The sequence below is a fragment of the Tupaia chinensis genome, unplaced genomic scaffold, assembly GCF_000334495.1.
Source record: "Tupaia chinensis unplaced genomic scaffold, TupChi_1.0 Scaffold000195_1, whole genome shotgun sequence".
NCBI classification, from domain to species: domain Eukaryota; kingdom Metazoa; phylum Chordata; class Mammalia; order Scandentia; family Tupaiidae; genus Tupaia; species Tupaia belangeri.
In genome coordinates, this window is record NW_006159670.1 from 216849 (window position 1) to 232325 (window position 15477).

A 15477-nucleotide genomic window follows, 5' to 3' on the forward strand; every position below is an offset into this window, starting at 1 on the left:
TTCTCTATAAATATTTTTAGTTAGCCTGTCTCTCATTCTATATTTTTTATTTAATTTTTTAACTACATGGGCTTTCTTTTGCCTTACAATATTAAGTAAACCTTTTTTCCGAATAGCAGTTACTACCATCCCCAGGAAATTCAGGAGACCCCAGAAAACGCTGTCATGATGTAGAAACTGACCACTTTCAGAGCTGTGACTGCTTGCAGAACCAAGTCAGAAAGTTGCAAAGCCAAACCACAGGACCAGCTCCAACCAGAGGGCGGTGGTGCAGCCACCGGACCTGCGCCTGGGTCCTGCGCGCAATCAAGGCGCTCGTGCGGAGGGAGAGGACCTGCGCGTGCGCACGGAGGCCCCGCCCGCCGCGTGACGTCACTCCACGCCCCGGGGGAGGTGCCTCGGAGCCGAGCACCTGTTCCGTGCTTCGGTCAAACAGCCTCTGCTCTGCTCCGCCAAACGGGTCCCCTTAGACAGCTGACGACATCCGGCGGGCTCCCTCTCCTCTGTGGGCCGGCGACGCTCCCAGGACCTGTGTGAAATACGTCTTGCCGGATTGGAATATCCGCTTTAAGACACACTAAAACCTGTACGTAACGAAACTGAGTTAGACCTTCCATTCTATTGACAGGAAATGCCCCTGCGTTCCCATGCTCATGTATTATCTTGTAAAATGCAGGCTTTGTCTTACTAGTTAGTATTAGAATGGTTTACTATTTAGTATTAAGGAGGTAGTTTTCCTTCACTACGTTTTTCCAACTTGCTCTGATCACTCTCATTATTTCATTACTTTATTCAAATAAACTTCAGAATAGTTGTCTTGTTCCCACTGAATTTGACCGCAGTACTTTAAGCAAAAGATTTTGTGCGAATTGCTCTAAATTAAGAATCATTTTACAAAGAATTATTACTTTTACAGATACCTTGTTAGTAAAGGACAGGGTTAGCGACGGGCATTTCTGATGTTCCTAAGCTGGATAGTTTTTCAAGAAACAAATTGATGGGGACCAGCAGTTAGCGTAATGGCTATGTCGCTGGACTCCCACGTAGTCGACCACGGTTCGCATCCCGGACACGGTGGCTTAAATCTCACGCCAGGCGCGTGTGCATACGTGCCCAAGATCCCGCCGAGAGGAGAGTGGAGGAGAAGGGATTGCAGCGTGGCCATCTCCCCCTGGGGGGGGATTTCTCGCTTTCTGTCTCTCTGTCTCTGTCTGTCTGGTGAGCACACGCGCCCTATAGCGAAAATCTCTCAAAAAAAAAAAAAAAAAAAGAAACAAATTGGTCGACCACGGTTCGCATCCCGGACACGGTGGCTTAAATCTCACGCCAGGCGCGTGTGCATACGTGCCCAAGATCCCGCCGAGAGGAGAGTGGAGGAGAAGGGATTGCAGCGTGGCCATCTCCCCCTGGGGGGGGATTTCTCGCTTTCTGTCTCTCTGTCTCTGTCTGTCTGGTGAGCACACGCGCCCTATAGCGAAAAAATCTCAAAAAAAAAAAAAAAAAAGAAACAAATTGATGAAGAAACTCCAGAGGTGCTGTCCCTGCACTATGGCAGGAGAGTTATGCAGAGAAATGGCCACTTCAGAACAAGTTAAAACGCTGGGTCAAATATTTAAAAGTAGTACTTCAATGCATGACTGGGTTGGTTTAAAAATACAAGTTCTCAGAGGCCGCAGGGAAAAGATAACATGAATCCAAAGCAAGTTGTAGAGCTGGCGTTTGCCGGTCGCTGGTAGCTTACGGCTCAGACTTCACGGTCCACACGGTAGTCAGGAGATACTGCAAGGCCGGAGCAAGGTGGGAAAACGTGGTTTTTCCTGAGTGACGTGGGTTAGTACCCTACACAGAACAGCAGTAGAGATAGCTAACCTATTTACTGTGGAATGGAATACAACAGGGAGAGAGACAGAATGAGCCTTGGAAATTACTAACTTGGCAGCAGGCCGCTGGCCTAGTGGTTAAGGGAGCTGGACTCACATGGCCTACTGCGTGGCTCAAGTCCTAGACCCAGCCACTCGAGAAACATGCTGGGTGCACGTAGATATAGACCAAGATTCCCAGCGGAGTGCAGAAATGGAGGAGATGGGCTGATGGCATGACCACAGCCCGCGGGGAGGCGCTTTCTCCCTCTCTTTCATTTCTCTGGCAAGCATACGTGCCCTCGAGCAAATTTTTAAAAAGAAAAAAAAATGACTAACACTAGCCCTCCCTCATATAGGATGGGTTAAGAATTCCCACTATCTGTGTGGTCTGAGAGTGACCCCTGGTCAGTGCTGTGCCCAAGGATCAGCAAAAACAAATACAAATCATTATAAATCATTCTATCTTTTAAAACCAAGGAATACAATTTAGAATTCAATACAATTTAGAATTCAGTGCTAGAGGAACAGACCAAAATGGTTGCCACAAACTAATTTAAACATAGGTTCCCGGGGGGCGGGGGGGGGTGTCACAAATCCGTAAGAAGATGGACAAAAAGTCAGAATCAATTGAAACAAAGTTAGCACCTGCCCATTTCTGACCTACACATAGAGTATCAGATAAACATGTAATAGAACTAATGAATAGACAAGGATTAAAAATAAAAGCAAAAGATATCACAAATTACCTACATCTTTGGAAAATAACCAAAGTGAATTACCAGAAAACTAATGTGTAAGAGTTGACTTTAGAAACTCAGTGTTGGGAGACCAGCAGATGGCATAATGGTTATGTCACTGGACTCCCATGTAGTCGACCATGGTTCGAGTCTCAGACCCAGTGGCTTAAACTCATTCCGGGCACATGTGCATACATGCCCAAGATCCCAAGAGAAGAATGGAGAAGGGATTGCTGCATGGCCATCCCCGGGGAAGGTGATTTCTTGCTTTCTGTCTCTGTCTTTCTGGCAAAAGCACATGCACCTTATAGCAAAAACCTCTCTAAAAAATAAAAATAAATAAAAACTCAGTGTTGGGGCCGGCAGGTGACATGGTGGTTAAGGTGCTGGGCTCCCACATGGCTGAATGCAGTTTGAGTCCCAGATCTGGCAGCTTGCCTTCTCACTTTCTTTCCCGCTGGTGAGCTCATTTAACTAATAGCACATTAAAATATAATAATAAATAAAATTAAATAATTCTAAAAAAAAAAAAAAAGAGGGAGTCAGAACTGAAGAAGACGGGGAACCAGCAGATGGTGTAATGGTTACGTCACTGGACTCCCATGTAGTCGACCACTGCTCGAGTCCCGGACTCAACTCACATCGGTCATGTGTATGTGCGTGCCCAAGATCCCGAGAGGAGAATTGAGGAGGAGGGATTACAGCATGGCCATCCTCCCTGGGGGGTGATTTCTTACTTTCTGTCTCTCTCTCTTTCTCTCTCTGTCTCTCTGGCTAGCACATACACCCTACAGCAAGAAAAAAAAAAAAAAAAGAACTGAAGAAGACAGACTCCAAGGCTCCGATTCAGGAGTCTCAAATCACCATAGTTAGGATAAATAAAAAGAAGCCCACATCTATTTATATTGTAGTAAATTTCAGACCATCCAAGAAAAGACAGATCACCTGACAAGGAGTAACTGCCATCCTGACCTTTGACTTTTCTTATGAATGTAAAGCCTAAGACAGGGGGTAACAGCTTCAAACTGCTGGGAGAGAATGACCATCCAGGGAAGAGTCAAAGAAACTGTCAGACAAAGGCTGAGACAAACAGTATGATCGGGCTCTCGCTGAGTTTCTCAAACTTTAATTTGTATATGGCTCACCTGGGGAGCTTATTAAAATACAAATTGTAATTCATGTCTGGGGAAGGAACTGAGCTGCTGCATTTCTAACAAGCTCCCAAGTGATATTTACGGTCCAGAGATAACAGTTAAAATAGAAATGTTCTTTAAAGTATCTATTTCGGGAAAAAAAAATCTTGAATGGATGGACTGAGGTGCAGACTAAAATAATGGCCAAAGAAATGATAACCTATTAAAAAGTTATTTAATCATTGGACAAAACAATAGTAACATCAAATTTGTGAGTTTAAAAATATGCACTAATGGGACCAGCAGTTAGCGTAATGGCTATGTCGCTGGACTCCCACGTAGACGACCGCGGTTCGAGTCCTGGACCCGGTGGCTTAAAACTCACGCCAGGTGCGTGGCATGCGTGCCCAAGATCCCGAGAGGAGAATGGAGGAGAAGGGATTGCGGCATGACCATCCCCCCTGGGGGGTGATTTCTCGCTTTCTGTCCGTCTGCGTCTCTGTCTTCCTAAGAGTGCACGTGCCTTATAGCAACAACCTCTCCAAAATAATAATAATAATAATAATAGTAATAAGCACTAATAGGCCCAGCGACAGTGGCACAACCGCAGTGTGACGCTCTGCAATGCTAGAAGCCATGTTGGAGACGAGGGTTCGGCTCCCGGGCTGACCTGTGCACACTGGGTGCACACACATGTATGCCCAGACCCTGGCTGCCTGGGAAGGAGGGAGGGAGGATTGCTGCACTGACCCTGTCGAGGGTGCGTCTCTTCTTTTTTTTTTTTCACTCTGTCTCTCTTTCTCATGAAAGAAAGAAACCAAATGAAGAGGAATCTTCCCTTTAAAAACTATGTAATATAGAATTAAAATACTGGACAATACCACATAAGTGGGGCAAGCAGTGACTGGAGCCAGAGCATTCTTCTTTTTTTTTTTTTTGTTCCAGGCTTTTGCCATAAGGTGCATATAGTCACTGGACAGAGACAGAGAAAGTGAGAAATCACCCCCCGCCCCCCGGGGGATGCCCATGTAATTCCTTTTCTTCTGTTCTCTTGGGATTTTGGGCATGTAGGCACAAGCACCCCATCAGGTCCAGGACTCAAACCACGGTCGGCCATGTGGGAATCCAGCGCCTTAACCACCAAGCCACCTGCTAGCCCTAAACCAGACCATTCTAAGGTTCTTATTTTGTGTGTGTGTGTGTGTGGGTGTGTGTGTTTTCTTTTTGGAGAGGTTTTTGCTATAGGGTGCATGTGCTTGCCAGAAAGACAGAGAGAGACAGAGAGACAGAAAGCAAGAAATCACCCCCCAGGGGGGATGGCCATGCTGCAATCCCTTCTCTTCCATTCTCCTCTCAGGATCTTGGGCATGCACACAAATGCACCTAGCATGAGTTTAAGCCACCGGGTCCAGGACTCAAACCGCGGTCGACTACATGGGAGTCCAGCGACATAGCCATTACACCAACTGCTGGTCCCTCTTTTTTTTTGTGTTTTCAAAAGTTGGTAAATTTTTATGTTTACGTTCATTGTTATATTAATGAAAAATGTAATTAATTAGAAAAGGATATATAAACTGTATAAACACAAATGCAATTAATAACATGATTATACAATATATACAGTAAAAGATGATAGAAATACAAGAAGTCAACAAATCCATTATCATAATAAAAAGATTTTTAAAAAGATTTTATTTAACCTTATTTATTTATTTATTTATTTAAATTTGACCAGAGAGGAGGAAAGGGAGAAAGAGAGAGAGAGAGTGAGAAAGCAAGCCACCAGGTCTAGCACTCGATCCATGGTCAGCCATGTAGGAGTCCAGTGCCTTTAACCACCATGCCACCTGCTGGCCCTATAATAAAAAGCGTTAAAACACAGATAAATCAAACAGTGAAGATATACAATGTTTAATTAATAGGTAGTAAGTGAGATGCAAAGGACATACTTTAGAACCTAACAAGCAATGGTCAGAGAACAGACATTTATAAAAACTGACCACATATCAGGACATAAAGAAAACAAATTTCAGATAATCAGAATTCTGTAGCTTTATTATTATGATTAAAAAATAAATAACATAAAGATAACATATTCAGAAAGACTCCATACATTTGAAACTTCAAATGTATTTCTAATAAAAAGTTAAAAGAAATCATGAAACTTCTTATAAGCAGACATCTAACTGGTACACACCAATATGGTCAAATTAGTTGGTAAGATACTAAACAAGATTTGAACATTTCGTGAACTATTGTAATAAATATTGGAAGAGATCCCTAATGTCTATGTGGATATGAACTGGCTAATTTAAGCTACTATATGACACTGCAGTGTCCACTGGCATCTGTCCCCTGCGATCACAGCTCAGAAAAGTCACAACTGTAGCCTCCAGTTCAGATGGACTCAGTAAGCTGGACAGCCCTGTTACACTCAGGGCTTTCAGGATGACCACTGGTTGGTTTTGCTAGAACTACATCGCTGCTTCTACTTATTTTATTATTTTTACTTTGGACATGTTGTTTATACATGCCATTCTTCTATAAACAGTAATTGTTCCATAGTTGATATTTTTATTTTTACATTCCAAGAATTCACAAGAGGGAGCCAGCAGTTAGCGTAATGGCTATGTCACTGGACTCCCACGTAGTCGACTGCAGTTCGAGTCCTGGACCTGGTGGCTTAAAACTCACGCCGGGCGCGTGTGCGTGCGTGCCCAAGATCCCGAGAGGAGAATGGAGGAGAAGGGATTGCGGCGTGACCATCCCCCCTGGAGGGTGATTTCTCGCTTTCTGTCTCTATGTCTCTGTCTGGCGAGCGCACGCGCCCTATAGCGAAAACCTCTCAAAAAAAAAAAAAAGAATTTATAAGAGAATTTTTAAATCAGGTGTGACATTACACAGAATTTCTCAGAGAAGAGAACAGAGGGAAAGTTCTCTATCTTTATAAAGCCAGCACAGGTACGTGCCCCAGAACAGCTCCAAGACGAATGTGCTCACGGTAAGGTTCCTCTTGGACCTGACTCTCCAGCTGTACAATATGTGTATTTCTCAAAACAACATTTCAGAGAAAACAGAGACAGAGAGTGAGAAAGCACTGCCCCAGGGGAGATGGCCACACCGAAATCCCTCCTCCATTCTCCTCCTGGGATTTTGGGCACATGTGCAAGCGTCTGGCGTCAGTTTCAAGCTGCTGGTCTGGGAGTCAAATCATGGTCGACCAGTGGGAGTCCAGTGACGTAACCACTAAACCCCCTGCTGGCCCCTGATTGGCCAGTTTTATAAAACAGAAAAATCAGCGACACATACCTGACATCTGAATAAGAGCACCTGCCCACACCCCAATCCTTCACAGCACTCCCTTTTCTTTTTCTTTTTTTTTTTTTCAAGAGAGATTTTTGCTATAGGGCGCATGGACCGGCCAGAGACAGAAAGCGAGAAATCACCCCCAGAGGGGATGCCCACACCAGTTCCCTTCTCCTCCATTCTCTCTCAGGATCTTGGGCACGCATGCATGTGTGCCTGGTGTTTCAAGTCATGGGGTCCTGGACTCAAATCACAGTCGACTATGTGGGAATCCAGCCATGTAACCATTACACCATCTGCTGGTCCCTCGAGCACTGTCTTTAAAAACTGCTGACTTCAGTTCATGTCAGCAAGGCAGATTTGCGAGAGGTTCTCTCCGGCCTCCTGGGTGCTGTCACTCAAACTCTTCCCTAAGGGCGATCTCCAATCTCAGGATCAATCTCAGCTAAACTGGGTTCCTTAACAGTGACACAGAGGCACTACAACATCTTCCTCAGGGTGAGTCATTCTCTGACACCTCCCATGGTGCCTTTCATATTTGCTATCTCCTCCCCAAAACATACCCCTCCCCCAGTTTTTACAGTAAGAACCAAAAAGTTGAAAAAGTGTTAAAGAACTTTATGGAAAAGGAAGCAAAGCAAAAAGAAAAACAATGACAATGAAAAAGAAAACATTACTGATAAGAAAGCAACTAACTGGTACCGATAATATTATCTAGTAGTCAGGAAGCAAGACTACGAACATTTAATGTAGTTAGTTACTGCTTTTTTTAGATTTTGGCCATAGAGTACATGCACTCACCAGAAAAAAAGAGAGAGGGAAAGTGAGAAATCACCCCCTAGGTGAGATGGCCATGCCAAAATCCCTTCTCCTCTATTCTCCTCTCAGGGTTTAGGGCACACACACACACATCTGGCATGATTTTAAAGCCACCAGGTTGGGACTCAAACCACAGTTGACCACGTGAGAATCCAGGGCTTTAACCACCATTCCACCTGTTGGCCCCCTGCTTACTGCATTTGAATTACATTTTAGAAGATTGGTTTGGATCAGAAGTAATCCGTTATAATTTTACCATTCAAAATAAAGAGAAATGTGCTGCCAGTTGATGCTTTTGCATGTAACATGAGATTTTCAGAAATTAATGGCTGATCTTAAGTAGGTACCATTATACCACTTTAACGTCAGAGCTAAGGAAGAGGGCCAACCTGTCGCACAGCAGGTAAGCACTGCCTAGCGGGTCCCACATGGCCGAGTGCAGTCTGAGTCCCAGCCTGAAAATCACGAAGGACTCATGTGCTTGCATGCTCCAAGTCCTGGCAGGTGGGGAAATGAAGGGAAGCACTGCAGTGTGGCCATTCTCTTGCTCTCTCTTTCTCTCTCTTTGAGGAGACCACTGTGCTCTCTGGCATACAAAAATAAAACATCTGGCAATAAAAAATAAAAAGTTTTATTAAAAAAACTAACAAAGAGAGCATGAGAAAAGACAGTGTACGGGGCTAGCAGAGGGCATAGCAGTTCTGTTGGTGGACTCCCACATGGTCGACTGCAATTCAAGTCCCAGACCCGGTGGCTTGAAACACGCCAGGCATTTGTGCGGGTGTGCCCAAGATCGTGAGAGGAGAATGTAAGAGAAGGGACTGCAGCATAGCCATTCCTCCTGAGGGGTGAATTTCTCACTTTCCCTCTCACTGTCTCTGTCTCTCTCCAGCGAGCACACATGCCCTAAGGCAAAAATCTCTACAAAAAAAAAAAGAAAAAGAAAAAGATAGTGTGAATCTCATTCATACACATAACTTCAATAATTCCAAACAAATATTTTTTGGGGGAGAGGTTTTCGCTATAGGGCGCATACGCTCGCCAGACAGAGACAGACAGAGAGACAGAAAGTGAGAAATCACCCCCCAGGGGAATGGCCACATCGCAATCCCTTCTCCTCCATTCTCCTCTCAGGATCCTGGGCACGCATGCACACGCACCTGGCGTGAGTTTTAAGCGACTGGGTTCGGGACGCGAGCCGCAGTCGACTACGTGGGAGTCCAGTGACATAGCCATTATGCTAACTGCTGGTCCCGTAAACAAATATTTTTTGAAATGAGTTTTGCTTCTCCTAGAAATGACTCATTCAATATGAGAAAATATATTAATGCATTTCACCAGATTAGGAAATTTGTTATTGCTGTCGTTTGTTATCGTTAGAGAGATTCTTACTGTGGGGCATGTGCACTCACCAGAGAAACGGAGAGACAGAAAGTGAGAAATCCCCTCCCTCCAGTGGGGGAATGGCCATGTCTCAATCCCCTCTCCTCCAGTCTCCTCTCAGAATTTTTGGGCATGTACAGGCATCCGGCATGAGTCTCAAGACACTGGGTCTGGGATTCGAATTGTGGTCAAGGATGTGGGAGTTCAGTGCCCCAACCACCATGCCACCTGCTGGCCCCAGCTGCTAACATCTTTAACCATCTGATTACGTGTCTGTGAGCCAAATCTTAGACATTTCATGAATAATGACCTTTTAGTCAATATAGCAAGAGAATTTTAACTTTTTGGAAAGAAAAAGTTCACTAGAGGATTCAAATGTCAACCTAACCAAATCTTGCTTAGCTAAACACGTGGATTTGTCCACTTATGCCATCTGGGAGGGGAGGCTGTTGGTAATAGATTTTTCCTTTCAGGAATTCTGCAAATAACTGCATTTTTATGACTACACATAGATATATATTCTGATATGGCTGCTTTAAAGTTATCCAATTTAGGGAACCAGCAGTTAGCGTAATGGCTATGTCGCTGGACTCCCACGTAGTCGACCGCGGTTCGTGTCCCGGACCCGGTGGCTTAAAACTCACGCCGGGCGCGTGTGCGTGCGTGCCCAAGATCCCGAGAGGAGAATGGAGGAGAAGGGATTGCGGCGTGACCATCCCCCCTGGGGGGTGATTTCTCGCTTTCTGTCTCTATGTCTCTCTCTGTCTGTCTGGCGAGCGCACGCGCCCTACAGTGAAAATCTCTCTCCAAAAAAAAAAAAAAAAAAGGAAAAAAAAAAAAAAGTTATCCAATTTAGACTGTCCAATTACACAATCATTTTTAAGAGATATTTTTGCTATAGGGCATGTGCGCTCACCAGTGAGAGAGAGAGAGAGACAGACAGACAGACAGAAGGCAAGAAACCACTCCCCCAGAGGAGATGGCCATGCCACAATCCCTTCTCCTCTCTTCTCTTGAGATCTTGAGCACGCACACACACGTGCCCGATGTGAGTTTTAAGCCGCCGTGTCCAGCCCCCACACCACAGTCGACTACACGGGAGTCCAGCAACACAACCATTACAGCATCTGCTGGTCCCACAGAATCATTTTTAATTAGAAAGGTTACAGCTTCAGGAAAACTTGCCATGTAATTTGAAGCAACTTATTTCTTAGTCTAAGGCTGCTCAGAATGATGGCATCTCAGAAACAGGAGCTTACCCAGTTTTTGTCTTGGTGAAAGTTTCAAAAACAGAAAACCACGTATGCATTATTTCCTGTATATGCACACAAAGATGAAAAACAGAAAACCCAGACTGGTACTTAGGTATATGAGTTAAACACAAGTTCTGACTGAGTAATGACAACGAAAAATGTTCCCAATATTTGGAAAACCCATTCTCAAACACAAAGGAAATAAAATACATGGTGGCAGATGTTCTTTTCTGATAAGGAAGCAACTACACGAAGCTTCCATTTGTTCCCAGTAACCAGTGCTATGGGGATGCAAACCCCCCAATTCCCAAATACTGCTTTCTTTTCCTTTTTATTTTGGAGAGGTTTTCGCTATAGGGCGCGTGCGCTCGCCAGACAGACAGAGAGACATGGAGACAGAAAGCGAGAAATCACCCCCCCAGGGGGGATGGTCACGCCGCAATCCCTTCTCCTTCATTCTCCTCTTGGGATCTTGGGCACACATGCACACGCGCCCGGCATGAGTTCTAAGCCACCGGGTCCGGGACGCGAACCGCGGTCGACTACGTGGGAGTCCAGCGACATAGCCATTACGCTAACTGCTGGTTCCCCCAAATACTGCTTTCGAAACGAACATATCAGAGCTGATTTTTCTATTAGTATGTAGTTATTTCTACACTAGTAAATCAATATCCAAGAAACAGATTTTACAAATATATATAAACTAAATATATATATTTTATAAATAGTGTGTATGTGTGTGTGTGTGTGTGTACACAATACAAACAATGATCAAGTTTTATCTTCTGGGTAAAAATGCTAAGTTAGTCTCTCTTCATAAAAAGCAATTACAGGGGCTGAAGCCAGCAGGTGATATGGCAGTTAAGGGCACTGGACTCCCACATGGCCGACCATGGTTCAAGTCCTGGAGCTGGCAGCTTGCTTTCTCTGTCTTTCACTCTGTCCCTCTATGGTCAAATTAAAATAAAAAAATATAATAACAAATAAATATAAATAAATAAATAAATGTTAAATAAAATAATTCTTAAAAAAAAAAAAGTAATTAGAGGGCCAACCGGTGGTGTGTGGTTAAGGCACTGGACTCCTATATGGTCAACCATGGTTTGAGTCCTGGACCTGGTAGCTTACTCTAACATTTTTCCACTCTCTATGTCTCTCTCTCTCTAGTCAAATTTATTATAATAAAAGTTAAGAAAATAATTCTTTTAAAAAATCAATTACAATTTTTCCTTTCAGGAATTCTGTAAATAAACAATTGCATTCATATGATTATACACACAGATGCTGACATGGCTGCTTTAAAGTTATCCAATTTAGACTTCATAATTACCTCTTCTGCCAGCACCAAGTCTGCTTCGCTTGAAGCTTTCCGTTACATGAGAAGCATCAGCCCTCCGCTGGAGCCTGTGGCACCGATGACTCATTGAGGATCCGGACCTCCACAAAGCCTCTTGGTTTATCGGCAGCATCACTCTTCTTTTTTTGATTTGCTATCAGCAGATTCACTGTCGGATAAAGATTTTTCTCTTTGTACTATCTTTTTCTTTACCAGCCTTTTGAGAATTATGAAATGTTTCAATTCAGTGTAGACGATCTAAGTTTTCTTCCAGTTCCCAGTATTACCAGCATCTGTAAACCCCTTCCACGTCAGGAAATATTCCACCTTCCTATCCACGACACGTCGGTCCAGTATTTTTCCACCACAAATTCTTCAGGCTCTGCTTCTTTAGCTTTTTTACGTTCTATCCCATTTCTTACCCATTTTTTGCAATGTAGTTTTATTGCAGACTTGAAAAAGTCACTGCTCTGAGCGGCTCCAGGTGGCATTTTGCAGCATCTCTGACTGACCCTATCTGCCTCAAGCTCCAGCCACATTCAAGTGGGGCCCACTTTTTGTTTTATTTGGGTTCTCAATAGATTAGATTATGCCCACTCACAAAGGGGAAGAACATCTACTATACTCACATTACTAGTTTAAATGTTCATCTCTGCTGGAAACATCTTCACACACACATAGAAATGATGTTAAACGAGATAGCTGAGGATTCCATGATTCACACAAGCTGAGGCATAAAATTAACTATCATACACACCATCTTCATAAACACATCAACTCTTGGGACCAGCAATTGGTGTAATGGCTGTCACTGGACTCCCATGTAGTCGACCACGGTTTGAGTCCCGGACTCGGTGGCTTAAACTCACGCCGGGTACATGTGCATGCGTGCCCAAGATCCCGAGAGAAGAATGGAGGAGAAGGGATTGTGGCATGGCTATCCCCACGGGGGGGTGATTTCTTGCTTTCTGTATCTCTGTCTCTGTCTTTCTGGTGAACGCATGCACGCTATAGCCAAAAAAACAAAACAAAACAAAAAAACCTCTCCATAAACACTCTCCCCAAATTTATCATGGATCAATGTCATCCCAATAAAAATTCCAACAGTGCTTTTCATCACTGAGCATTTCAAGATGAGTCTAAACATTATGTGCAAGAGAAAAGGGACAATAACAACTAAGACTTTCTTGGCAAAGACCAAGGTGTCTGGGTGGTGATATGGCTGCAGGAGTGGAATATCTGTCATTCCATATATGAAGACTTATTGTAAAAACATAGTAATTAAGGGACCAGCAGTTAGCGTAATGGCTATGTTGCTGAACTCCCATGTAGTCGACTGCAGTTTGAGTCCCAGACCTAGTGGCTTAAACTCATGCCGGGTGCGTGTGCACATGTACCAAAGATCCCGAGAGGAGAATGAAGGAGAAGGGATTGTGGCGTGGCCATCCCCCCCCCCGGGGGGTGATTTCTCGCTTTATGTCTCTCTCTCTCTTTCTGATGAGCGCATGAGCCCTATAGCAAAAACCTCTAAAAAAAACCCCATAATTAAGATGGTATAATATTGACACAGGATAGACAAATTTACTAATGGGACAAAATAGACAACACAGAAATACACATTTACAAAAAAAAAAAAAAAACCCAAACCAAAAATCTCAGAATCCAGTAGATCTGTATACAAAGGGCAGGCTATTTGGTAAACAATCTTAGAAAAACTGGTTATCCATATTGAAGAAATCTAATTGTTTCTTAGCACTCACTACAAACAAAAGTCAACTTTAGGTTGCTTTAAAATGAAATGTGCAGGACCAACAGATAGATGGCGGAATTGTTACATTGCTGGACTCCCACATAGCTGACTGCGGTTTGAGTCCCAGACCCAGCGGCTTGAAACTCATGCTGGGCATGTGTGCACCCATGCCCAAATCCTGAGAGGAGAATGAAGAAGAAAGGATTGTAGCATGGCCATCCCCCTGGGGGGGTGACTTCTGTTTGTCTCTCTCTATCTCTCTGGCAAGCACACACGCCCTATAGCAAAAAATCTCTAATAAAAAATGAAATGTGCATAGCTGGCCTGCAAAATGTCAAGTGAGGCAAGAAAGGGTAGGGTAAGGAATAACGCTCACTGGCCTGGCCCTGTCACTTACTGGCTGAAGGAATCAGATCGAGTTCCTATCAAGGGCAGGTCGATAAACACACGTTGTCACATGCACATACGTGCATGCCCCACATCCCAACAGGATGGAGAAATGGAGAAGGGATTGTGTGTGTTGGGGGGGGGGACTTTCTCCTCTCTGACATATGCATATGCCCTCTGCAATGAAAAAAACAAAACAAACAAACAAAAAAAAAACCAGGAAAAAGAGTCTCTCTTGCTGCCACAACAACACAAATTGGCAGCTTAAAACAAGTTGGCGCAATGGCTATGTCACTGGACTTCCATGTGGTCGATCACGGTTTGTCTACCGGACCAGGTAGCTTAAACTCACCCCAGACCCATGTACATGCATGCCCAAGATCCCAAGAGGAGAGTGGAGGAGAAGATATTGCAGCGTGGCCATCCCCCCTGGGGATTTCTCACTTTTTGTCTCTGTCTCTGTCTTTCTGGCGAGCACATGTGCCCTATAGCAAAAACCTCTCAAAACAATAAAATCAGTGCAAATGTATTATCTCACAGCTCTGTAAGTCAGAAGTCTGGCATGAGTCTCGCTGGAGTAAACTCAAGTCATTAGGAGGGATGTGTTCTTTTCTAGAGATTCTAGGTGAGAATCTACTTCTCTGCCCATTTGAGCTGTTGGCATCATGCAGTCCCCGTTTTCCTGGCTGCCAGCTGTGGGCCATTCCCAGTTGCTGGAGACTGTGCATCTTCATGGCTCATGGTCCCTTTCCTCCATCTTTTTTTTTTTTTTTTTTGGAGAGGTTTTTGCTACAGGGCACATGTGCTCACCAGAAAGACAGAGACAGAGAGACAGAACGCAAGAAGGGAGTGGCAATCCCTTCTCCTCTAGTCTCCTCTCGGGATCTTGGGCACGCACGCACCTAGCATGAGTTTAAGCCACCGGGTCTGGGACTTGAACCATGGTCAGCTACATGGGAGTCCAGCGACATAGCCATTATGCCAACTGCTGGTCCCCCATTTCCATCTTCAAAGCCAGCAATGGAGGGTTGAGAGGTGAGACATATTCACAGGTTCTGAGGGTTAGGATATGAGCGTTTTGGAAGTACTGTTAATCTGCTTATCACACAGGGGTTCCTGTGAACGAGGAACCTCGAGCTCAGAATGGTGGGCTGGTTTTGTTGGTGTTACACTGAATTTAGTTATTCTCTCTCTCCCCGCGGCTCCCAGCCCTTCGAGGAACCGGGGTTGTCAGGAAAAAGCCCCAACCTGCGCTTTCTGCGGCGAGGGCGAGCTCTGAGCGTCCCGCGGGCAGTAAGCCCCCGGCCCTGCGGGGCGCGCCCGCACCGGGCCGAGTCCGCCATCGTGACGTTATTCCACCTGCTGCTTCCTACTGGACGGCGCTGCCCCGCGGGGTCTGAGGCAGGAGCGTCCCGGGGCAGCCCTGACGCCCAGGCGCGCGGGCGGGCGCGGGCACGAAGGCCCTCAGGGACGCCGGGGAGCCCCTCTCCGCCCCGCCGGCGCCCGCCGGC

The 15477-nt window shown here is 44.9% G+C and overlaps 1 long non-coding RNA gene across 1 annotated transcript; it reads left to right on the top strand.

Moving 5' to 3' along the window:
- The first annotated feature begins 405 nt into the window (after positions 1-405).
- Positions 406-12031, top strand: LOC102483465 (uncharacterized). Its single transcript, XR_334296.3, has 2 exons — positions 406-586; positions 11775-12031. It is a non-coding gene; the product is annotated as an uncharacterized LOC102483465 (long non-coding RNA).
- Positions 12032-15477: the final 3446 nt, after the last annotated feature.